This window comes from Ixodes scapularis, unplaced genomic scaffold (assembly GCF_016920785.2).
Source record: "Ixodes scapularis isolate PalLabHiFi unplaced genomic scaffold, ASM1692078v2 ptg000597l_1___fragment_3__unscaffolded, whole genome shotgun sequence".
NCBI classification, from domain to species: Eukaryota; Metazoa; Arthropoda; class Arachnida; order Ixodida; family Ixodidae; genus Ixodes; species Ixodes scapularis.
Window position 1 is genome coordinate 129,764 of NW_024610008.1, and position 24,596 is coordinate 154,359.

At 47.1% G+C, this 24,596-nt stretch overlaps 1 pseudogene; it reads right to left on the reverse strand.

Moving 5' to 3' along the window:
• Positions 1–214: 214 nt before the first annotated feature.
• Positions 215–24,596, reverse strand: part of LOC120845975 — a 79,935-nt pseudogene continuing 55,553 nt past the window's right edge.

The following is a 24,596-nucleotide window of genomic DNA, read 5'->3' on the forward strand; positions in this document are numbered from 1 at the left end:
GGCGTAGCAAACTCACTGGTTGACACTTGCGTAATGACGCCCATTTGTTCAAGCTTCTGCAACTCTTCCTCTACGGCCGACCGGAGTGCGTAAGGCACGTTTCTCGCTTTGAGGAACTTCGGACGTTGCTCTTTCAAAAATAAAGTGGCTCGCTCACCTTCTATCTTGCCAAGGGTGCCGTCGAAGATGCGGCTGTACTTGGCTTGAAGTTCTTTTAGGCGTGCCTCGTACTTCTTGCTTGCATCAGACCGATGAGGGTCCGACAGCTTGTGTACGCCGCAGATGTTGTCCCAGTCCAGACGAAGACGTGTGAGCCACTCGCGGCGCAAAAGAGGCGGGCCATTGTGGTCAACTACGTAGAGGGGTAGAACGTCCTCTTGACCCTTGTATCTTACGGACGCTTTGACGAAACCGCAGGGTTGCACGACTTCCCCGGTGTAAGTCTTGAGGCGTAGCTCGGTGGGTTCAAGCTTCAAAGGGGGCTGAAATTTCTTGAACTGCTGCTTCGGTATTATGGACACCGTGGCTCCCGTGTCCAATTCCATGCTCAAGGAAGTTCCTTGAACTTCCACGTCGACGGTGATGGGTCGCCGGCTTTGCGGTGACAGCATCTTGACGTTGAATGTGTCGTCGCTTTGAAGAGTCCGGACCCACTTCTTTCCGCCAACAGTCTTCTTCTTGGCACTCCAACATGCACGCTGAACGTGACCCTTCTTGCCGCAATTCATGCACTTATCTGCAATGTGCGGACACGCCCGGGCGAAATGCTTATCAGAGCCACAGCGATAACACTCGAACGACTGTTTCCTTTTCGCGGAATCTTCGGTACTCATCTTGTGCAAGTCATCGCTCCTTTCTTTTGCGTGCGCCTCCTGAACATTTTTTTTAGCTTCTTCTAACGCGAGTGCGCGTTCAACGGCTTTTTGAAATGTCAACGTTTTATCCTCTGCAAACAAATACCGCTGTATGTCCGCACGGAACAAACCGCACACGAACCGATCTCTCAGCGACTCATCTAGGAAACCGCCAAATTCACAGGTTTGAGAGAGCTTCCTGAGCTCCGCTACATATTGTGCGATACTCTCGTGTTCCAACTGACTACGGCGATGGAATTTCGCTCGTTCTCCAATCACTGATACTCTCGGTGACAGCTGGTTTCGCAGCAATTGGGTTAGTTGCTCGAGCGTGTTTTCTGACGGTTTGGCAGGTGCCGTCAAAGACTTCAAGAGACTGTACGTTTTAGGCCCAATAACGCTTAAAAAAGCATGCACCTTGAGGTCGTCAGGTATTTTGTTGATCAGAAAAAAGGACGTAAACCTTTCTTCATAAGACTGCCAGTCACTCACAGTTTCATCGAAGGCTTCTACTTGGCCGATATGACTGGAGGATGCCATCTTGAGAAACTTGCTGTCGCCGAGTACCCAGCGGCGTGCGGTGATGTTTCGCTGTCTGTTTGGACGCAGCTTCAAGGCTTCTCACCTTCGTCTTGGCTTTGTTGCCCCCATCTTCGTCGCCAGTTGTTATGTCTGCGGTGCAAGGAGTGGCCAGACGAAGGAAGGACTGCGAAACAGCTTTATTTCCGCAGAGGCCGGCAGCGATCTGGCTGCGCGTATGACGGTGCTCTTCTTATAGAGCGCCCGGTGACGTCAGTACTACCCGTACTGCTGATAGCAACGGCAGCGGCCTCTAGCATTTCTCTAAATTTATTTACTCTCTAATTTCCTCTGGGTCCTCTAAATTTCCGCTTGCGACACTTCCCTCACTTCCGAAGCACTTCGATGATGAAAAATTTTTTGTGAATCGGATTTCTTTAGCTCACGGATGCTGCAGGCTATGTTTCTCGGGACGCGCTGACCCACGTCTTCTGTACAGCCCATTTAGGGCATTCGGACGGCACTCCAATGCGTGCTTAGAGTGCCGACGGACGTGGGCACTTGAACGCTCGGCAAGCATGGCATTCTAGACACAGGCTTTTTCAAAGGCCATGCTAGATGGAGGAAAATACCGCTAGTTACAGAACATATAGAAATTTTCGCTCATTCATTTTAACTGAGCTTCTGTCGTCCATGTTTCGTACCTCGGGGACATTGAACATAAGAAGCTTAGCATACTTTTTAACATATCGTAGGGCGACATAGAGCAGTCTACGTTCTTCCCAAAATAATTGAGCTATCGCTTGCTGTGTAGAATCAACTGAACGTAAGGTGAACCCGTCAATGGCAGTTTAAATGTGGCTCTGTTGGACAGCGAAATAAGACTTCTGTAATACACACTAATGTATCTATATTTAAAGCCAGTAAGATCCGTACCACAAATATCGATATCCGGAATGCTACACGGTGCTTCCGCTGTACATTAGGAACTGTTTGATGAACAGCGGAAAAGAGCAGCGATCTTGAATGTTCCCTTATATCGAAAACCTTCCTGTCAAGGGAGCTTCGGAGAGCGAGGTTAAAACAGTTAAAGGATGTAGCAAACTGTGCAGAGTTAAAGGTTAAACTCCCCAGAGCTTTTCTTGAACAGAGCAGAAGACTGATCGACTCCCGCGCTTCGGAAAGTAAAATGTAAATATTGTAAAAAAAGGTAGTAGTCAAGCCAAGTTTATTTAATGACTCAAAACAAAGACCGCTTAACAAGTTTGGAAATCATCGCTAACAACTTTTCCAAACGCTCTGGCTCCGTCGTTTATTTTCTCCACGGCGGTGTAAATTAGGGAGCCCCTAGTGTCACGTACCATAAACCTGGCTTGCCGCCATACATAGGTTTTTTGAACCTATACATGGCTTCGAAACGAACGCCGTGTTTAGGGCGACGCTTTATGAAATGGTCGTCACGTGGCGTATGCAATAGACCGCGCGAAGCCGACCTCTTCTGTCACGGAGGGAGGTTTTCCTCTTTGCTTGCTTTTAACGCGAATGTGAAAAAAATACATTTTTTATACATATACCTGTTCCTACGATCAGGGAGGTCGGGCTCAGCAGTAACTTGAAACGACCCCCCAAAAATATAACAAAGCTCCAAAAACATCCCTGGGCTACACAACAACCCTAGGCACTTGTGTAACGAAACATAATCGCACACGCGCGTCAGCATCCGCTCATACACCCGTTTACACACTGATCTATATGTTTATTGTTTAATATATCTGTGTAGCAAAAGTATTAATTGCCTATTGCTTGGATAAAGGAGTTTCCCCCGGTCCAATGATCTTCCTGCCGCAGGTAATAATTAAGTTAATAAATACTGGAATATAAACCCGTCAAGGCAGGCTGTACCAACTCATTTATTAAAATATCCTTGCCCATCCCCCCCCTCCCCCGCAAAAAAAAAAAGAAGAAGAAAAGAAAAAGAAAAAAAGAAAAGCGGATAGGAAAAAAAAGGTTTCCCCGAGAAAACGAAAAAAATACCTGCGCCGAACAGCGTCGGACTTGCGCCGAACCCATAGCGGCGCCATCTATCGACAGCCCGTGATATCGCGAGGAGAAACTAACTCTTGTTACAGTTACTCTCGAGGTCGAGGGAGGGTTAAGGGAGAGTATCATCGAAAGAAGCGGTCGGGAAAGAGTAACTTCCATGCAGATAGAGTTAAAGGAGAGTAAGTTAGGGCACTTACTCTCCCTTGACACTTTTTTTTTTAGAGTGTACGCCTCGCTAAGCGATGGCGTTGGTTTCTAGCAGACCAGCGAATCGCGCGGGGTCATAAGAACGCAACGGTCACGTGTCGCGCCCGATTCAATTGAAGCGAGGGAAAAGATAAATTTTGAGAGGGAAAGGGCACGGGTTAGGAGAAAGTTCTCTTCCCATTTCAGACAATGGTTTACGTTACCTTTCAGTCTCGGTGGACTCTAGCGGCCCAGGTTTCAAGAGTGAGTTTCCCAACCCCAGAAGGCAGCGCGCTGAATTTCCTCGCCTTCATTCTTTCTTCGGGTACATCATGACACAAGAGAGCAAGGAATCTCCATCTGTCCGTCGTTTCCGACAGCGTCTCCCATAATGCCTCTCCGCGCCTGTCCGCTCCCGCAGGCGGTCGTTGATACACCTGCCAGTTCGGCCTATGCCTTCTCCGCCGCAGGTGAACGGGATAGAGTAGACCCTCTCTTGTTTACATGGAGCGAACTCATGCCCGCGCATCTTAGAGCAGGTCTTATTTAGGGGAGTGCAATTAGCCATTTTGTTAACTGAGTTTGAATTTGCAGCGGAACACCACACCTACTTCGAATCTGGACGCGAGCGCTTTTCGCCGGTGCGCTGTGTTGTGTATATCAGCAATGACGGCCAGTTTTCCCTTCCCTTGTCTGGGTGCCGGTGTCGGACTAGGAGGGGCGAAAATTAGCCTCTTGAGCGAGTTGTCCAGCAAGTCGTCGGGAAAGCCGGCCTTCCTCAAACTCCGCGTCTGCAGCCGGTCACTACTCTCCGCATAACGGGGGCAGGATCTTGAACGCGCTGACGTCGTAAAAGACTTGACAAGCCCTGGTTTAATTAACGGTCTTTGAGTGAGCGCTAGCGAAATGCAGAACTCGCTTCTTCCGTCCTTTGCCTAAACTCACAGCAGATTCCCCCGGGATGGATCGCCAAACGAACGTTTAAAAATTGGAAGGTTCCGCCGGATCGAGGTGTCCTTCTTTTTAAAGACGAGGCCTGCCGGGCCCGACGAGAAGGCCTCCAGGATAGTCTCAGGGTCTATCTGCTCTTCATGCATGATTATGTAGTCATCTACATAACGGTACGGCCAGCAGCCCGGCGCGGAATCATTCAGTCGTTCCCTGATTGCCCGATTTACGTACGTGAGAAATAAATTGAGCATTGCAAACTAAAGACATGGAGTGGGGGGAGGGGGGGGGGGGGGGGGGTAACGAACAAAAGAAAAAACACTGAACAAAACAGACGAAGTCTCAAACGAAAGAAAAAAATTATCTTGCTTTGTGCTGTTTATACAGTCTTGAGCTGAGACGGGTGAGCCTTATGGTGCCTACATGTTTTTGCTTCGCTTTAGAGTGGCGCCAGCTTCTTCTTACCGTTTCCCAGATACTCTCTTACCACCAATATTTTCCGCTTCTTATTTCGCCAAACGTAGGCATGAATTCCTACAGTCTGAAAACACCGGCAACACTGTTAGACCACTTCCGTTTCCGTTCACGAGAGGAGTCGGAGACTCAGCAGGATGGCGGTCGTTGTGGCTGTCGCTCTCTTTATTCGGGTGTTTCATATTTCGAAGTTGCGAGCAGGAAGTGTGCATTGCTTTTAACGAAACGCGAGTTCCCGCGACAAAATAAAACGCATAAGACCGGCATCGGACGCCGGAGCCTCTCCGTTGGAACTAGAGCGGTGGGCGCTCCCTAGCGCCGACTGACGACAATTTGCGGCGTAGTGCGTGCACAGAGCCGGCGAGTGTAACAAAATGGCCGACGAAAACAGCGCAGGTTGCCATGGTGACGAGGTAGGCAACACCGGTTTGTCGGCAACAGGTATGACAAAAGTTGTCGCCACCCTAAACAGCGGAGCTGCGGCAACATGTAGGCACCCTAGTTTGCCCACTCGGCCACTTCCTCAGATAATCATTTCACAGGACGAACTTATATGTCACTCGCTACCCTTTGTCCCCCTCTTTTCTTCTTCATTTTCCCAAAAGCCCTACCCCCTTCTTTCTTCCTTTCTTCGGGTTTCCGTACATTCTAGCCAACGATAAGCTCAGACGGCGTCAGCTCAAAGTTGCCGAACGGTCTCCTGTCAACACACATACACCGCGACATCGCAAGGACCCCCCGGTTCTCCCAAATAAATCGCAAAGCCGCCGACAGGACCCGTGTCATGATGGAAGCATGGCGGAAAGCAGATTGCTGGAAATAGAAGACTATATTCCATTGCCCTGGTGCGAAAAAGTATTGCGTATTTTGTCTTATTTCCGTGCCAAAATAAAAACAGCGTTTAGAAACCGAACACTGTGCGTTTATAGGAGTGCTGAAAGGACATAAAAAACCCGGACTCAGCTTGTCCTGGTTCTTGTTTTTCAGGAGCCTTTCAAAAGTGGATGAAAAATTATGAATTGTCTGATCCGACTTACCACATTAGAGGAGTTCATTTTCATTACGATAGGCTCTCTTCAAGTGTCTTGCATAGTTCAGCTTGTATTGGTCCGTTTTCATTTCCGGTTCCATTCAAAAAGTGAGCTCTAAGCCACTGGACCAATCTACCAATTTCATAATTTGCGGAAGCAGCGAAATGGAAATGCGACAAAAGGAAAGATTCGTCCGCGTTATTTGAGGCCTATAGAAAAGCGGACCGGATGGGAGGGGCCGAAATCTTTTTTCAAGAAACACACAATCTTCCCTACAGTTCTAACAATTTTATATGAAGGTATACTTGGACGCCGGCATTATTCGTTTAGGAATCAAGCGAAACTTTGTATCGGATAATTATACATCTACATCCACTCCCATTTGGTGATTATCGTGTTTTAGACTCCGTACACAGGGTGGTTTTCAGCGGTGGGTTTTTAATCTGACTGCCCGCCAGAGCGCGAGCAATAACGCACTACGGCCGCGAACCGTCGCGCTCTTCCCCTTCTTCTCCGTATCAATAAACAGTAAAATACCTGGACGGAGCCGTCAATCGTGCTGGCGTCGGGAACAAGTAACCGCTCATTCACACTGGAAGCGGATCTGCGTTCGCAAAGCGGTTGCGAACGCGGTTGTATAAAGATACTGTACAATTGCGCGTGCACTCCATGACATCGAGTGCGCGTGTAATTACTGGACCTTTTTAGAGCCGCGTTCGCAACCCCCTTGCGAGCGCGGATCCGCCTCCAGTGTGAATGAGCGGTAAGTCGGACCCTTGAAAGGCAGGCGTGACGCAAAACCTAGAGCCACTCTATGTGGCAGCCTAGCTGCCAGAGTAGCGCCACGCTTTTCTCTGTGCCGCCTCTCACCGCGATTGATCACAAGCTGTACCATAGCAACGAGCCGAGCTGGCACCGTGCCCATAGCAACCGAGTGACTACTCGTCACGTGACCTCGCAAGAGTCATGATGTCACCGGTAAGATGGCACCACCCAGAGCTGGTGAATGCGAGTTTGTTCTGTGTACGGAGTCATGATGTGCAGCTGCTTGCTGACGATTTCGGACTTCTTCGTGCTCTCTGATGCGGGTATAACGTGAAGATCTGAAAGAATGAGACTTTATACCTTTTCTGCGCAAGATCGAATCAGTCATCTCGCCGTAGTTGTGCCCAGATTCCCGGATGTGTTCGAGGATCAATACGACTCTCAGCATGAAATTTTCGCATACTCTTGGCTTCGTTTCAACGTTGGAGTGTCTGAGAACCGGCACGGAATGTATGAGTCGCAAGTTGGGCCTTGCGGATGTTGTTTCAGCCCCAGGTAAACGCATAATCATATAAAGGTTTAGCGAGGAAGCTCCTGCAGCCTTTACCTTTTTGTACTATTCAACAATTTTACGAATTGGCAGCTCTAAAATCTTTGATATAACGTGCTTTGGTTGCAATGAATTGCATGTGATCGCACTGTTTTTCGGTTTGTTTTTGTCAAGTGACGAGCTGGCGTTTCCTCAAATGACGTATATGAAATGACCTGCTATATAACAATGCATTAACACATACTATTAAACTTAGATATTCAGAGATGTGTTCGTCTTTGTAATTAGCAAGTTGAAGACATAATTATTTATACGTGCAATATTTGTTTTTCCTCGCGCAGAGCCCGAAAGAAGGGCCGGTGCAAAAGGCTAAAAAAGCCTGACATGGCACCGGTCTCTTACAGTCCGCATATAAAAATAACATGAAAATACATTCGATCTGAACAAATAATACAAGATGATAAAAACTTTTACAGAACTGAGTCACACATACTTAACAGATATGCAACAATAAAGGCCACATATATTTAGAGGCAGTCATTTTTATAACCTAACCCAATTAAAACTGTTAAAAAACAGCAAGGGGCTTTGATATATTTATTTATCAAGTTTTGCACTTTCTTCCCTCGATTCAAGAACCACGCGCGGTAGGGAGCGGGCAAAGTGGAGAGTGATTTAGCGGTTTTGACATGGCATGTCGGTGATGGCATAGTTGTTTGTGTTAGCGAGAACTTTTCATACTGGAGTTCTATGCATTATTTAATTTTCTAGTGAAGTTAAAACCCTCATAAAGTGCTGTCGCATTGAGCATGAACAAAGTTGCACACTTTTGGCAGCGTGCCTTTGACGGTCATGGGCAGTCTTGGGTAGTAACGCGTTACTGTAACTTCGTTACTTTTTTGGTAACTTGTAACTGTAACTAGTTACTTTTTAAATTGTAACTTGTAACTGTAACCAGTTACTTTTTAAATTGTAACTTGTAACTGTAGTTCTATTACTTTTTTCTGAGGTAACGATGAAAGTAACGACGTTACTTTGGTCGTTACTTTCCAGTGTTTTATGAATAATATATCACTGAACGAGTACAATTTAGCCATTCCTTGGACTTTCCAAATCATCTATTCCGACGTTTCGAGTGTCAAGTTGGCCTTGCACAAATTTGTAAATACGTTCTTTCTTGCGAGTCACGACCCGAATATAACGACGTGTAGATTTTATGAAAAAATATCTAGTTGTCTTTATGCACGCGCTTGTACTTTGTGATCGAACACTCACATCACATCTTAGTGTCTTGAAGCACTACCGATGTTGCAGTTTTTTTTTTTCTGTGCAAACGCATTTTGATCGGGTGAATCAACCGTGAAACAACAAAACACGGGAAGGACACTGTGCATGGCTCGTATTTTGATTAGCGCCAGTACTCCGCGCTGCGGATGTTTCGTATTTTGATTTGCGCCACTACTCTGGCATGGAAACTTTCAAACACTAACTTCGAGAAGCAACTCCTGCTATGTTACAATATGAAGCAAAAAGCGTACTTTTTAATTTTATGCAATAAAACGTTGTGAAAGGCGTTTTATAATTTTTTCTATATTTTTTGTGTTATTCAAAAATAAATAAAAAGTAACGTCGTTACTTCTTAAAAGTAACTGCAACTGTAACGAGTTACCCTTTTGTTGCGGTAACTGTAACGGTGAATTCGCTACTTTTTTTCTAAAAGTAACTGTAACTGTAACGAATTACTTTTAAAAGTAAGTTACCCATGACTGGTCATGGGTAAGTTAATAGTAACGCGTTACTCTAATTTCGTTACTTTTTTGGTAACTTGTAACAGTAAAGAGTTACTTTTTCAAAATGTAACTTGTAACTGTAGTTCTATTACTTTTTCTGAGGTATCGATGAAAGTAAGGACGTTCCTTTTGTCGTGAATTTATAGTTTTTATTTTAATTATGTATCATTGAACGCGTACAATTTGCTTTTCCTTGTACTTTCTAAACTGTCTGTTCCGACATTTTGAATGTCAAGGTGGCCTGTTCACAAACTTGTGAATACGTTCATTCTCGCGAGTGACAACCCGAATATAGCCACGTGTAGGTTTGACGAAAAAAAAACTACGGTAGTTGTCTTTACGCACGCGATTGTACTTTGTGATTGAACACTTGCATCATAGTAACTTCAAGCACTATCCATGTTGCGGTTTTTCTTTTTTTCTGTGCGAATGCTTTTTAATCGGGCGTATCAATTGTGAAACAACAATACACGCAGAGGGTACTCCGAATATTTTTTTCTTATTTCGACTAGCGCCATTACTCCGCACTGCGCATGTTTCGTGTTCGCCATTAAACGAGGGAAATAGAAGCAACTCTGCTAGGCTACAATATGAAGTGAAAAGCATACTTTTTAATGTTACGGAATAAAACCTGGTGAGGGGTGTTTTCTAGTTTTTCCTAAATGTTTTTGTGTTCTAGAGAAGTAACTGAAAAGTAACATCGTTACTTTTTAAAAGTAGCTGTAACTGTAACGAGTTACTCTTTTGTTGCGGTAGCTGTAACGGTAACTTCGCTACTTTTTTCTCAAAGTAACTGTAACTGTAGCGAATTACTTTTTAAAGGTAACTTACCCAAGACTGGCCTTTGGTGGATGCTCCAGCATCATACTTGCAACGGTTCGTCTGAAGCGACTACGTAAGCACAGCATCCTGCGCCCCGTGCAGCGCGCTGTTTTTAATCAGGCGACGAAATGCAGAGTTTTAGCTATGAATAACTCTGAACTCGTCACCTTTTCGCAAAATAATTCAGTTGGGCTAGAGCTTATTTATAGCCCCTTTAAAACTTAAAATTACACATGGTCAATTACACCGTCAATTAAAAAATTTAATTAGACAGCGTGTACTGTGACGTTTATTTACTCATCTGATGTCCGCCGAGCCCCACAAATATTCTGTGAAAACGGAATCGGCCTATCTATCGCGTTTTTAACGTGTTGATGTTAAAAATGGCACTATATATATATATATATATATATATATATATATATATATATATATATAAAACTGAGAAGAAAAAAAACCCTTAGTGAAAAACAGCAACAACGGACGATTTAATCTTCGACGTTTCGGCCGGAGTCCGGCCTTCGTCAGGAAGAACGTTTACAGATAAACGCGGGTGGTATTTATACAATGCTACGGTCGAGTCCAAATTTCGGAGGGGTGACGGTTGAAGCTTTCGAGAGAGGGAAGCGTAGGGCAGTTCTTATCCGGGTGAAGAAGCTTGACGGTCGGTGCCATGTTTCAAGGACGGCAAGATGACGGTTGTAGCTTCTTGAGAGGGGGCGCAGGGTGACTTTGTGTCCGGGCCGGCAGCGGTGACCTATATAGACGATAGCGTACAATAGACGATAGTTACACGCGCAAACTAAAATACTGTCTCAAAAAAAAAAAAAGAAAGGGCGGCACGGTCATTTGTGTGCATGCAGGCATGCATGAGTCAAACCTGGAAGGGAACAATGTTAAACCTAGAAGTAAAAAGAAATACAATGGATATCAGAACCTGGAAATAAAAGAAAAGTTGATGGTCCAGTTCCGGCCCCAAACACACTACCACTGTTAACAACAAAATCTACAAAAAAAAAAAATGTTTTTGGATTGCTGTTGTTATTCGTCTGTTAGCATTTTAATCGATGCCAGAGTACCGGGGCTTTCATTTATTCCTTGTTTAATAGTGTTAAATCGGTAAATTAGGTAGGATTCACGCTGTTCACGTTCGCGATTTGATTTAAATCCAGATTCTAGGAGCGTCACTGACAATTTATCAAAAGAATGTTTTGGGAGAGCGAGATGTTTGGATAAAGGTAGTGCCGGAAGATTTATGGCGTGAGATTTGTGATTATTAAAGCGCAGTCTAAATGCCGTTCTAGTCTGCCCTATGTATTGCATTTTGCATACCGTACACTCGAATAAGTAAATGACATTCGACTAGGCACATGTTAAGTTCCCTTTAATTTTGATCGAGAACTGCGAGTGCGTGCTGCTGGCCGTGCTTGTGTGCTGCATCTGTTTACAGATTAGACATCCTGGGTGCCTGCAAGGCCTACATTCGTTAGGGGGTGGCGATGAATTTATCCGAGAGTTTACTAGCGCGTCTTTGAGGTTACGCGATCGTCTGTGGACCACCCCCGGGGCGGATGGAAACGCGCGTTTAAGGCGCTCGCTTTGTTCGAGAATGTTATAATGTCGTCTCAAGACATTATTTACATTAGGATGGTTTGTGCTATAAGTTAGACATAGATTTGTGCGTTGTGTGGGGCTTTGCGTGGGGCATATATATATATATATATACCCCTTATTATAATTTCAGTACGCCGACTGCAAGCACTGAAAGTACACCTAAAGTATACTTAAGTGCACTTCCTGTATACATATTCTGAACTACTTTTTACTGCGGGCACCACGATTCTACTACTTGTACTACTTTTGTACGAACGAGTATACTTTCAGTCCACCACCATTTGTACTGCAAGTATACTTTAAGTACACTTAAAGTATTCATTGAGTAGGAAGACCATACTGAAAGTATACTTTTAGTATACTTCAGTGCACTTCTAGTATACTAATTTTGAATGACTTTTCACTAAGGGTGTTTCTTCAGTGCTATGGACGAAGTTACAGACTTGGAGGGGTTCTAATTTATTTGTTAAGTCCTGCACCAGGAGGCAACTTTAGAAAGACACATGTATAGTTTAAACTCGTCATCAGGGGAATCAATGATGCTATATAGAATACAATCATCAGCAAATAATTTGATATTTACATCAATATTCGAACATAGGTCGTTAATAAGCAGTAAACATAATAGCAATGAGAGACTTGAACCTTGCGGTACCCCGGATGTAACACTGCAGCTGTTCGAGGCAGAACCACCAAAGGAAACAACTCGCAGCCTATTTGTCAGAACTGCGTGTTGCCAATTTTGGATTTGAAAATGTTTAATATAGTATGAACCTTCTGTAACAGCTTAGTGTGCGAGACAATATCAAAAGCATTACCCAGATCTAAAAATATAACATCCACCTGTTTGTTTTTATAGAGCACGGAAGCAAAATCATGGACACTAAGTAAGAGCTGTGTGGTTGTCGAGTAGCCCCTTCTAAATCCGTGTTGGTTCGGACTTAGTATTTGTGGTTGGTCTAAAAAGATATTGATATGCTTTTTATTTACATCTTCGAGTATTTTGCAGCACTGAGATGTCATTGAAATAGGACGATAGCTTGACAGGTCGGTTTCTTTGCCCTTTTTGTGAATTTTTTATATTTGCTATTTACCAGGCACTTGGTAAATCCGCATTTCAGAGAGATTTTCAAAATATGATACACAAATATTTTGCTATCCACGGAAAACACCGCTTCAAGAATGTATTCGGTAGCATATCGGGTCCCTGAGTTTTCTTGCAATCGAGATTGATTAATAAATTGAGATCACCTTCTGATATCACAAGATCACTCAGAGAAGCGTCAAGATTGTGGTGCAAGAAAATAGGAGCCTCACCATTATCGATCGAAAAGACAGAAGCAAAGTATAAAGTACCTATTAAACCCTTTACTATCGTTTTGCTATCCTGAGTAAGAATACCATCGACGAAAAATCTATATAGGGAGACATGTTTCGGCGAAATGTGACGCCAAAATTTCGCAGGTGACATTTTATAAAATTGACGAGGGTTGTCTTATGGCAATGAAAATTAGCATGTTGAATTTTACCTTTATGCTCTACGACAAGACGTTGGAGGGTGTGAGGCGGTTGGTTTGAGTGTGCCTTTTTGGAAGCTTTTCTCAGTCTGATTTTTCTGCCCAACCGTATTATTTCTCGAGAAACCCAAGGACTCGTCTTGCCTGGGTTTATAATCCTTTTAGAAACAAAACGGTTAATAGACTCGTGTGGAATGTCTTCGAATTTATTCCATGGCGTGTTAAAATTTGCGTGAGGAATACAGGAAAGCGAGACAAATTCCTCGTGATTTTCTCCGAGAACGTCAAGGATGGAGTTGTCATCCCCCTTTTCAAAATTAAATGCGTTTTGTTTATTTGCCGGTTTATGCGGGACCGGTATGAATGGAAGTTTAAAAAGTACGCTTTTATGGTCGCTTAGTCCTTCCCCAATAGAATCCTGAGATTAATTCGGAAGTTCATGGCTAACAAAAGTAAGATCGAGGATTGATTCTTATTCCACTTGAATTCTTGTGGGTGATAAAGCGAAGAGTTATAAGTCAAATAGAAACGGAATATCTAATAAACACTCCGAGCTTTCACGGTCCGATTATCCTCCCGATAGGCATTTCCAATCTATATGGGAAAGGTTGACATCTCCGGCGAGAATTATTGTGTAGTTACTGTGCACATGGGTCAGCATATAGTTTTTCTTTCTTTCCTTCTTTCTTTCTTGCTTTATTTGTTTTCCCTCGCGCAGAGTCCTAAAGAAGGGCCGGTGCAAAATGCTAAGAAAGCCTTGTATGGCACCGGTCTCTTACAGCCCACATATAAAAAAACATAAATATACATTCGATCTGAAAAAAATATTACATGATAAAAAATTTTACAGAACCGAGTCACACATACTTAACAGAAATGCAACAATAAAGCACATATATATAAAGAAAAAAATGCGCACTGAATGCGAAAAAACGAGAATACAGATTATAACACACATACAAATAAAAAAGAAGTCATCTAAGGAACACACAAATAACAAGCATCATTAAAGCTCATATTCCTAACGAGCGTGTTGGTAAGATGTACTAGATAACAGGAAGTATAAAACAGAGAGAGGACGAAACAGACGAGTACATTCCTTCAACTCACAACAAAATTTACTCCATGGGGTACGAACGCATGTTCCCCTCACTTTGCGGAAACTGAACAGTATATTGTCACGGTTGGTGACCAAAAGAAAACAGGAAATAAACAGGGAGAAATAAACGTTTAATGCGGCGAACTTGTGCCGAAAATAAAGAAGGAAACAGAAGAAAGCAGAGCGTCGCGGGCGTCGAAGTCGGCGTGTCAGCAGAATCGAGCGCTAGGGCGAGACTGACTCGACAAGGTCGCGGGCGGCCTCTTATCTAGAGTGCGCCGCTATCTCGAAGATTCGGCGAAAGCGGTTCGAGCGTCGCGTGATCGTGGCGAGAATGAACACGCACTTTCTAGAAAACAAAAGCAGGGATAAATGATAGAAGTTACGTGCGGTACATGAGTAAACGGGAACTTTCTGGAGGACCGTGACCGAGCGTTGCTTTCTCAGCCTTGCGCGCGGCATTACTCCCCCCTTTAAAAGTGCATCGCCCCGATGCAGTGTAAAACAAATCAAAATAAAAAAAGAACGATAAACCAAAGAGTCTTTTGGAGCACAAAAGGTCCACAGTCCTATCGAGCGTAGTACGGCTTCAGGCGCACGACGTGGACGACCTCAGGTCGTGGTGAGCGGCGTGACGATGTTCGTGTTCCGTCGGGCATCACCTCGTAGTTCAGCTCGCCGAGGCGACGAAGTACCTTGTATGGTCCAAAGTACCGTTTCAGCAGTTTCTCACTGAGGCCGCGGCGACGGATGGGCGTCCATACCCACACCCTATCTCCGGGCTGGAAGTGGACGTCCCTGCGACGAAGGTTGTAGCGGCCGGCGTCGACGCGTTGCTGGTCTTGAATCAGGAGTCGGGCGAGCTGGCGAACTTCTTCGGCGCGTTGAGCAACCGCCTGGGCGTCGTTGCTCTCGTTGTCAGATGGCTCATGGGGCAGCATGGCGTCCAGCATGGTCGTTACCTTCCGACCATGTACCAGCTGGAAAGGGGTGAATCCAGTGGTCTCTTGAACCGCCGTATTGTAGGCGAACGTGACGTAGGGCAGCACCTCGTCCCACGTCTTGTGCTCTACGTCGACGTACATAGAGATCATATCGGCGATTGTCTTGTTGAGTCGCTCCGTCAGCCCGTTGGTCTGCGGGTGGTACGCAGTTGTACGACGATGGCTGGTGTGACTGAGTCGGAAGATTTCTTGGGTCAGTTGTGCCATGAACGATGATCCGCGATCTGTAATCAGAACTTCTGGAGCGCCGTGCCGGAGGACGATGGACTCAATGAAAAACTTGGCAACTTCCACAGCAGTCCCCGAAGGAAGAGCTTTCGTTTCGGCGTACCGCGTGAGATAATCTGTGGCGACGATGATCCAGCGGTTCCCCGACGTCGAAGGCGGAAAAGGACCAAGTAGATCCATTCCGATCTGCTGGAAGGGTGCAGTTGGAGGAGAAATAGGCTGCAGGAGTCCGGCCGGCCTCGTCGGAGGTTTCTTGCGTCGCTGGCACTCGTGGCATGATCGTGTGTACAGGTGGACGGTGTTGGGGAGCTTGGGCCAGTAATACTTTTCACGAATACGGGCCAGTGTCCGGCTGTATCCAAGGTGTCCGGACGTCGGGTCGTCGTGACATGCTTGAAAGATCTCCCCTCGAAGGTCGGTAGGGATTACCAGCAGCCACGGCGAGTTGTTGTTCCCGAAGTTCTCTTTGTAGAGTACACCTTGTCGGATGGCGAAGGTCGGCAGTACTCGTGAGAAGACACGTGGCACGGTACTCCTGCCCCCTTCCAGGTGCTCGATTAATGCGCGCAGCTCAGGATCGTCCCGTTGACGTCGTGCCATATCGTTGGTGTTCACTGCTCCTAGGAAGCACTCGTCGTCATTGTCGTCGCTGCAGCCGGAAGGGGTTTCGACGGGGGCTCTGGACAGGCAGTCGGCGTCGCTGTGCTTGCGGCCTGACTTATAGACCACTGTCATGTTGAACTCTTGTAGTCAAAGACTCCATCGAGCGAGGCGTCCTGACGGGTCCTTCAGGTTCGCAAGCCAGCAGAGCGAGTGGTGGTCCGTGACTACACGAAACGGGCTCCCGTACAATTACGGACGAAACTTCGTTATTGCCCAGACGACCGCAAGGCATTCTTTCTCAGTCGTGGAGTAATTTTTCTCCGCCTTGGACAATGTCCGACTTGCGTAGGCGATGACTCGCTCGATGCCTTCTTGCACTTGGACTAGTACTGCGCCCAGTCCCGCGTTACTTGCGTCCGTGTGAATTTCTGTTTCCGCATCCTGGTCGAAATGTCCAAGCACAGGAGGAGTCTGGAGTCGTTGTTTCAGTTCGTCGAATGCCTGCTGTTGCTCCTCGGCCCATTCGAACTTCTCGGCGTCCTTCGTGAGATTCGTAAGTGGTGCGGAAATCCTTGCGAAATCCCGAACGAAGCGTCGATAATAGGCACAAAGTCCAAGGAATCTTCGCACGGCCTTCTTGTCTGTTGGCGCTGGAAATGCCGCGACGGCGCGAGTCTTCTCGGGGTCTGGGCGGACGCCTTCGTTACTAACCACGTGGCCAAGGAACTTCAGTTCGTCATAGGCGAACCGGCACTTTGACGGCTTGAGTGTGAGTCCGGCGGTCTGAATGGCTTGAAGAACAGCTCGGAGTCGTCTCAAGTGCTCGTCAAAGTCAGCTGAAAATACTACGACGTCGTCAAGGTAGACGAGACAACTCTGCCACTTCAGCCCTGCCAGCACGGTGTCCATGACACGCTGGAAAGTTGCTGGCGCCGTGCATAGTCCGAAGGGCATCACCTTGAACTCGTACAGTCCATCCGGCGTGACGAAGGCTGTCTTCTCTCGGTCCCGTTCGTCGACCTCGATTTGCCAGTAGCCGCTCTTCAGATCCATCGATGAAAAGTATCGAGAGTGGCGCAGCCGGTCTAGAGTGTCGTCGATGCGGGGGAGTGGGTAGACGTCTTTCTTCGTAACCGTGTTGAGCTGCCGGTAGTCCACGCAGAACCGAAGAGTTCCGTCCTTCTTCTTAACCAGCACGACTGGAGAGGCCCATGGACTGCTTGAAGGTTGGATTATGTCGTCATTCAGCATCTCTTGAACTTGCTGATGGATCACCTCCCTTTCCTTAGCGGAGACTCTGTACGGCGATCGATGCACAGGGCGCGCGTCGTCCTCGGTAACGATGCGGTGCTTGGCAACCGCGGTCTGGCGCATCTTCGACGACGTCGCAAAGCAGTCGCGGTATTCGGCGAGGAGGTTAGCCAGCTGACGCCGTTTAGGGTCCGGAAGCTTAGGGTCAATGTCGAGCTGCGCTGGCGACGTACTGTCTTGCTTTGGCGGCGAGGATTCGTCAGTAATCGCGGTGATTTCGGCGGGGTTTCGGAGTTTCTCGATGTGGCCCACGGCTGCACCTTTTGTGAGGTGTTGCGTTTCGTTTCGGAAGTTCGTCACGAGGGCCACAGTCCGCCCGTCCTGAAGTTCAGCTACACCCCTTGCGACGCCTATGCCTCTTCCCAGGAGCAATTGGAGGCTTCCCTCGAGAAGAACTTCGCCACAGGAAGCTTCATCGATCCCGACAAGTACGAAAACACTCGACCGCGGTGGTAGGTTTACGTGGTTTGCGAGGACTCGGACCGTGGGTGACGTCGCTTGGGGTCCCTCCGCTGGTGGAGCAGGTTTTCGTAGCGTCAGCCGGTTTGTTCCGAGATCGATGACGGCGCCATACTCGCAGAGAAAGTCCATTCCGAGGATAACGTCCCTCGAACAGTCTTGCAGAACGACGAACTTGACAGGGCACGTTTCACCGTGGATGTCGACGCGAGCAGTGCATCTCCCGACTGGTGTGATGAGATGTCCTCCGGCGGTTCGTATTTGGGGTCCTTCCCACGGCGTCATGACTTTTCGAAGGCGGCGGGAGAGCCTCCCACTCAAGACTGAGTCGTCTGCTCCGGTGTCCACGAGTGCCGATGCGTCGAGGCCGTCGATCACAACGTTCAGGTTGTTAGACACCGATGCAGGAGCGTCGTTGTGATGCTTGGGGTCGGGAGAGTGGGAGCGCTCCGTCGTTCTTGGAGGCTCTTTACGTCGGTTGTCTTCGGCAACTCCACCTCCAGGGGTTGCCGCGCCTAGTTTCCCCGGTGAGGAGCGAGGGGTGACAGGCTTTCACGTCGGGGTCGGTGCATCGGCGAAGCTGGACGTCGGGGCGATGGCGACCGGAACTCTCGGCGGGACGCAGGCTCGGGGGACTGGGGTCGTCGCAGGTACTCGTCGATCTCCCGAGGGCGTTCACCATACCGGGGGCGCGGGTCGTTTGGGTGGAATCCGCGCAGCCCGAGTCGTCGGTATGGGCATCGGCGGTACACATGGTCGGCTTCCCCGCAGTGGTAGCAGAGCGGGCGTCGGTCGGCCGTTCGCCACACATCGGTCTTCCGGGGTACACGGGGCTCCTGGCTGGCGTACTGGGGCTGGTCGTCGCGGCGTCGGTCGTGCTGCGGCGCAGGAGACTGGCGTCGGGGCGGCGCGACATAGGCGCGAGGAGGAGGCGGTGGCCGTCGGGCCACTGCGGCGTAGGTCACGGTGGGCTCCTCGGGTGCAGCTACGTTGGCAGGAGCCTCCAGTTGAATTGCCCGCTGAACCTCGTCGCGGACAACTTCGGCTATTGACACCGAAGCCGGCTGGTGGGTAGCAGGCAGGAGCTTCTTAATTTCCTCCCGGACGACGTCCCGGATGATCTGGCGAATGCTGGAGATGCTGGAGCCAAGGTCGCAAGCGGACGGCGGAACCGCGCTGACGCCGGGTAGCCTCTGGTAGTGGCTGGCTCGGGATTGCAGTGCACGCTCAATGTTCGTCGCCTCGGTTACAAATTCTTGAATCGTCGTCGGTGGGTTGCGTACGAGGCCACCGAAAATGTCGTCCTTCACGCCGCGCATCAGGATACGCAGCTTCTTTTCCTCGGTGGACTGAGGGTCGGCGCGGCTGCTCAGGCGGAGGACGTCTTCAACGAAGCTGGTTACCCTTTCGTTGGGCCCTTGAGTTCGTACTTGAAGGAGGTCTTCCGCTCGCTGTCGTCGTGTCTGGTTCGTGAATATCTCCTTCAGGCCAGCGGTACAGGTGTCCCACGACGTAAGCGACGCCTCGTGGTTCTCGAACCACTGCCTCGCGGTACCCTCCAAGGAGAAGTAGAGGTTTTGGAGGCGCTGCTCAGTGGTCCATCCATTATGGCGTGCTACACGTTCGTAGTGCAGGAGCCAGTCCTCTACGTCTTCGTGGGTCTCGCCATGGAAGGTCGTCGGGGTTCGCTGGGCAACAGGCAGGTAGACGACGGCGGCGGCGGTCGGGGACTGCGATTGCTGGTCGTCCATCGTCGGCCTCGTAGGCTGCCTGGTCCTGGGTGGCAGAAGTCCGTATTCCGGGTGTAGACCTTGGGTTCGGCGACTGGTCCGAGTTTCAGGTTCCGCGTTGAGTGGTCTTGTCACAGGGCTTGGAATCGGGCTTGCACTGCGGGCCCCGGGAGGGGAACGCTGTACGGGCACGCGGTACCCCGCACCTCCACCAAAATGTCACGGTTGGTGACCAAAAGAAAACAGGAAATAAACAGGGAGAAATAAACGTTTAATGTGGCGAACTTTTGCCGAAAATAAAGAAGGAAACAGAAGAAAGCAGAGCGTCGCGGGCGTCGAAGTCGGCGTGTCAGCAGAATCGAGCGCTAGGGCGAGACTGACTCGACAAGGTCGCGGGCGGCCTCTTATCTAGAGTGCGCCGCTATCTCGAAGATTCGGCGAAAGCGGTTCGAGCGTCGCGTGATCGTGGCGAGAATGAACACGCACTTTCTAGAAAACAAAAGCAGGGATAAATGATAGAAGTTACGTGCGGTACATGAATAAACGGGAACTTTCTGGAGGACCGTGACCGAGCGTTGCTTTCTCAGCCTTGCGCGCGGCAATATCACCAACTAAATAAAACAAGGTGAGACAGGCACATAAAATAGATCAAAGATAATCTTTGAAGGTATAAAGTCTAACACAAACTTTATTGTGATTGGGAAGCTTAGACGACTTTTATATCACTGCCTACCAGCAGTGCTCTACATTATTATTTAATCAAAGTGGAATATTTTACATAGTTCACAGAGGGCATGTTATTTAATAATTGTTTGACAGTGTATACACTGCCTTCCGTAATTCGTTCTTGTATAGGGTTCCGTCTTTTTAATATGATGGAACGGGTACAAGTCTTCTGTTGCGACTGGGGTGGCATATAACCTTTTTTTATAAATTAATTGATATATTTTGAAGTAGCATATTTGATTTGCCTTCAAGATCTTGTAGATAATAAAAACTGGTTCCGTCCGCAGTTCTCTTATTCTCCCCCTATAGTTTTCGAATATGCGTAGAACCTTTTTTTGTACGATTAGTAACTTATAGTAATCGGATACTGTAGTTGTGCCCCATATAAGAATTCCATAACACATTTTGGAAAAAAAATAAGGAATAATACAATGTTTCAACTGATCACCTCGGCACAAGGCTTGCCACTCTATAAGTACAGCCAATAACTCGTGGTAATTCTGAGTTTAGTTTACTTACGTGTGTATTCCATTTTAGCTCTTGGTTAGGCCACACACCCAGAAACTTTTGCTCGGTTACTTGATCTATTAAATCCCCTTCAAACGTAATCATAAGGAAGTTTTAAGATGTTTTGTTGCTGGTTTAGAAATAAAATATTTTGTTTTGCTTGTGTTTAACTGTAACTCATTGGAACTCAGCCATTTTGAAAGATTTGCAGGATAGCCGTTTGTCCTTCCCTCCTGGCGTTCTGGAGATGCTTCACTAAAAAATATTAGTGTCATCTGCGTACATTATTAACTCCAGGGAACCAGAAACGCTTCTGAGATCATTTATATAAACTGAGAAAAGTAAAGAGCCTAATATAAAACCCTGCGGGACACCATGACGCGTTATTTCCCTATTTTATTGGAGACTGACAATTTTTACGTATTGACGCCGATTTGTTAAATAGCTTTTTAGTAACGCGAGCGCTACCCCGCGGATGCAGTAATGTTCTAATTTTCTGATTAAAAAAAGTATGTCGAATGTTTTCCTCAAATCTAGAAACAGTCCGAGTGTAAATAAATTGTCTTCAATATTTGCAAACAATGTCTCTTTTATGTACGAAAGAGCTTGCTCGATCTTCCAAAAAGGAAACGTGGCTTCCAGGGGTCTGTAAAGGGCGCCTCTTAAAGGGGATGTATTATCAATCATTATTTTTGCATCAAAGCGTTTTTGCTGACCCTTGCTCGTCAAGCTGCAGACATGATATGTTATTCTTTAGAGCAATCGCAACCTCTCCTCCTCTAGTCAACCTGTCTTTTCGTGGAATTACGCATTTGGGTGGTATAAGTTCTTCATTTAGAATGTTAGAGTGTAACCATGTTTCTGTATGTACGATGAAGTCCGGTCCATGGAGAAGTATCATATGCTCCAGATCTTCGGTTTTATTCACAAGGCTTCTTACATTTACATTCAATATTTTGAGCTGGCTTCATGTAGGATTTGTCGCTAAGTCTACGTTGTGCGGAACTGCTGTCACTTGTTGGTCAAGCAGTTTAACATTATCAGCAGAAGTATTATATACGTAAACCGAGTCGCCAATGATCAGCCTATGGTACCGTAATTTAAATCGGTGTGTTTTCCCTTTGCCAAAATCTAGAAGTCGTCGAGCAAAATGAACATCAAGTGGAAAATCCTCGCTGATAGATATGCCGATACCTTATAGCTTATGGGCCGACGACAAGACAGCTGCTTTTTGTTTGAAGGATCAAGATTTCACGATAATGGTGCGTTTTTTATCTGAACCAAAACGGCCAAGGCATTGGGCCCTTTCCATTTCAAATGCCTGGATTTCCAGCCCTAGTCTATCAAGGCACAGTTTTCGTACGTGTTCGTCGGATTCCGCCCACGTTTCTTTTCCTGTGCCATTGATTCCGAAAAACAGAAAATTTGATCTACGTGATCGGGCCTCTGAGTCTACACATCTTATCTTCAGACCGGATATTTCATTCTGTAAAGTAGAAACTTGTGCGCCGATTTAATTTTGCAAAGTGGAAGCTTGTTCGTTGAAATTGGTTTCTGGTGCACTGGTTGAGCTTTGAAGTTTTAAAGCACGCTGCTCTGGTCTTTCGATACGTTCTCGATACTTCAGCCCACTGCGCATTACTGATGACACCTCCGAACAAGCCATCGAGACAGAGGCCATCCGAAAGTGTCACAAAACAAACCGCGTGCGACTTTTTAAGCCTTACTGTTCTTCGTGCTCGTACACGGATACATCGCTCTCATATCAGACATGTTCAGATCTCTGCTCTATAGATGCTTTCAAGCAGCTGTCTGTAAGCACCGCCATAACCGACTTTCAGTTTTTGTGTCCTCTTATTCCGTTCGCTTCACTTTATCATTGACACATCAGGACAAGTTACTGCCACTTTAGGTGCTAATGCGTCTTTCTCCCTAGCATAGGCCTTTAAGGAATTCTCCTCAACGCCTGCTTCAGTGGCTCGCCATTTAGGTAAGACAAGAGAAGATCAGAAATGGCGGCTCAATTTGGCGCGTGTTTAAAGTGTCTATACAGCCGACGCAACATCGCTACAACATGCCTATTTTCTGCACGAGCCCCAAACTTCACGCTTTTTTGGACCACAACAGCGATACAACCTGTGGAAAAAAGAAAACAACAAGCCGGTATGTTTCTACCGCAGCACCCCTAAGCACATCGCTCGCTGTTGTCGCCACCAGATGAATCAAGACACGCCTCACAACACGACAGTGACTCCATCCCAATACTTTAGTTCTGACGACAGCCGCCATTTCTAGAACCGCCGCGATGCAAGCACTTTTCAGACGCCCGGCACCCGCCGCAGTCGATGGCCTTCTCAATATTGTGCTCGCCGTCGCTAAGTTTGTACGTTTAACAACACTGCCGCTCCCACCCAGTTAACAAATTAGGCGCTGCAGCCTGCAGATCAACCTGGATACTCTCATATTGCGAACAAATACCCCAGGCGCGGCAACACAATAATTAACGTTGAAATCGCAGGACACATATTGCGCTCTAGTCGACACCGTCGTTGTAATATGTTGCATCTATGACGACGTCCAAAAGCGTTTAACGCAGTTGTGACCCTTGCACGTGGACATGTGTTGCGTCTCGGAATAGATGCTATTTCTCAGCTTCTGGGAGGTTCAACCCTATCAGTGCTCGTTGCAGGAGCTCGTTGTGTTACTTTATTCATCGGTCTCCCCGACTGTGGTGCGCATAACATTTTAAGATTATATTTCGTAAACTCAACAGACACTCTCATTTACTGCGCCATCCGCGAGTTGCACGCAAATACTTCTGGAGCTCCAGACGAATTACCTGACCAACCAACTGTCGTATCCTGGCGCACAATAGATAACATTCTTCTGCAACACTTATCGGTCATCGTTGCATCCCTTAATCCGGCTCAGCCTTTTCCATGAACTTCCGACTTAATAGAGCCCTTCATTCTCATTTTACTAAGGGCATCACTGTTCTGTAATCTATCGTTATATGTTTACTGTACCAGAAGGCTTAGTTCATATCTAAGCCAAAGCGCTTTCCAGCAGCAGCAATTTCTTCCACATGGAAGTCACCTTGCTAACTCTTGGGCGTTTGAATAACACAACGTAGCTTCGCTGGCTGACCACGCGTCCCGTATTACAACTTGCCCAGTAATGCGATTGGCCTAAGACATTTTGGAGCACCTTTCGGAGCAGCCAAAACGGTGTTTGGGAGCAGCAATTGTGGCCTTTGGAACAACCAAAACAGTGTTTTGGAGCAGCAAAAGTGGCTTTTGGAGCAGCCAATACAGTGTTTCGGAGCAGTAAAAGTGACTTTTGGAGCAGATATTTTTAGAAAAATCAAAATATCCGTTTTAATGAGCTGTACAAACGAATGACACTTCGTGTTGTGTTGTGCTCTCATGTGACTTGTTATGACGGAACTCGCTGCTCGTGGTTTTACTGCTGAGATATCCCACAAGTGTACAGCGCAGTGCTGTACGCATTGTCGAGCAATTCCGAAAAACTACTTGCCACCGTTTTACTGGTTCCCAACATTCCAGATTTTCGTCAAAGGTAAGCAAACGTAAAACATAAATTGCAATCGTCCCGGCTGGTGCCTCTGTCGTTCAATCAAGTTCGCATGCACGTGAGGGAAACTTCGGCAGGTTTGCAGTCGCGCGTGCTTCGTCGGGCGAGTGGAGGCAACGGCTGTTCGTTCGAAACCGAAACCATTGCAGTCCGCTCCGTCGCCAACCGATTCCCAAAATTGTATGCAAAATGTCACTGTCGAGCATACGACAAAAAACAGTC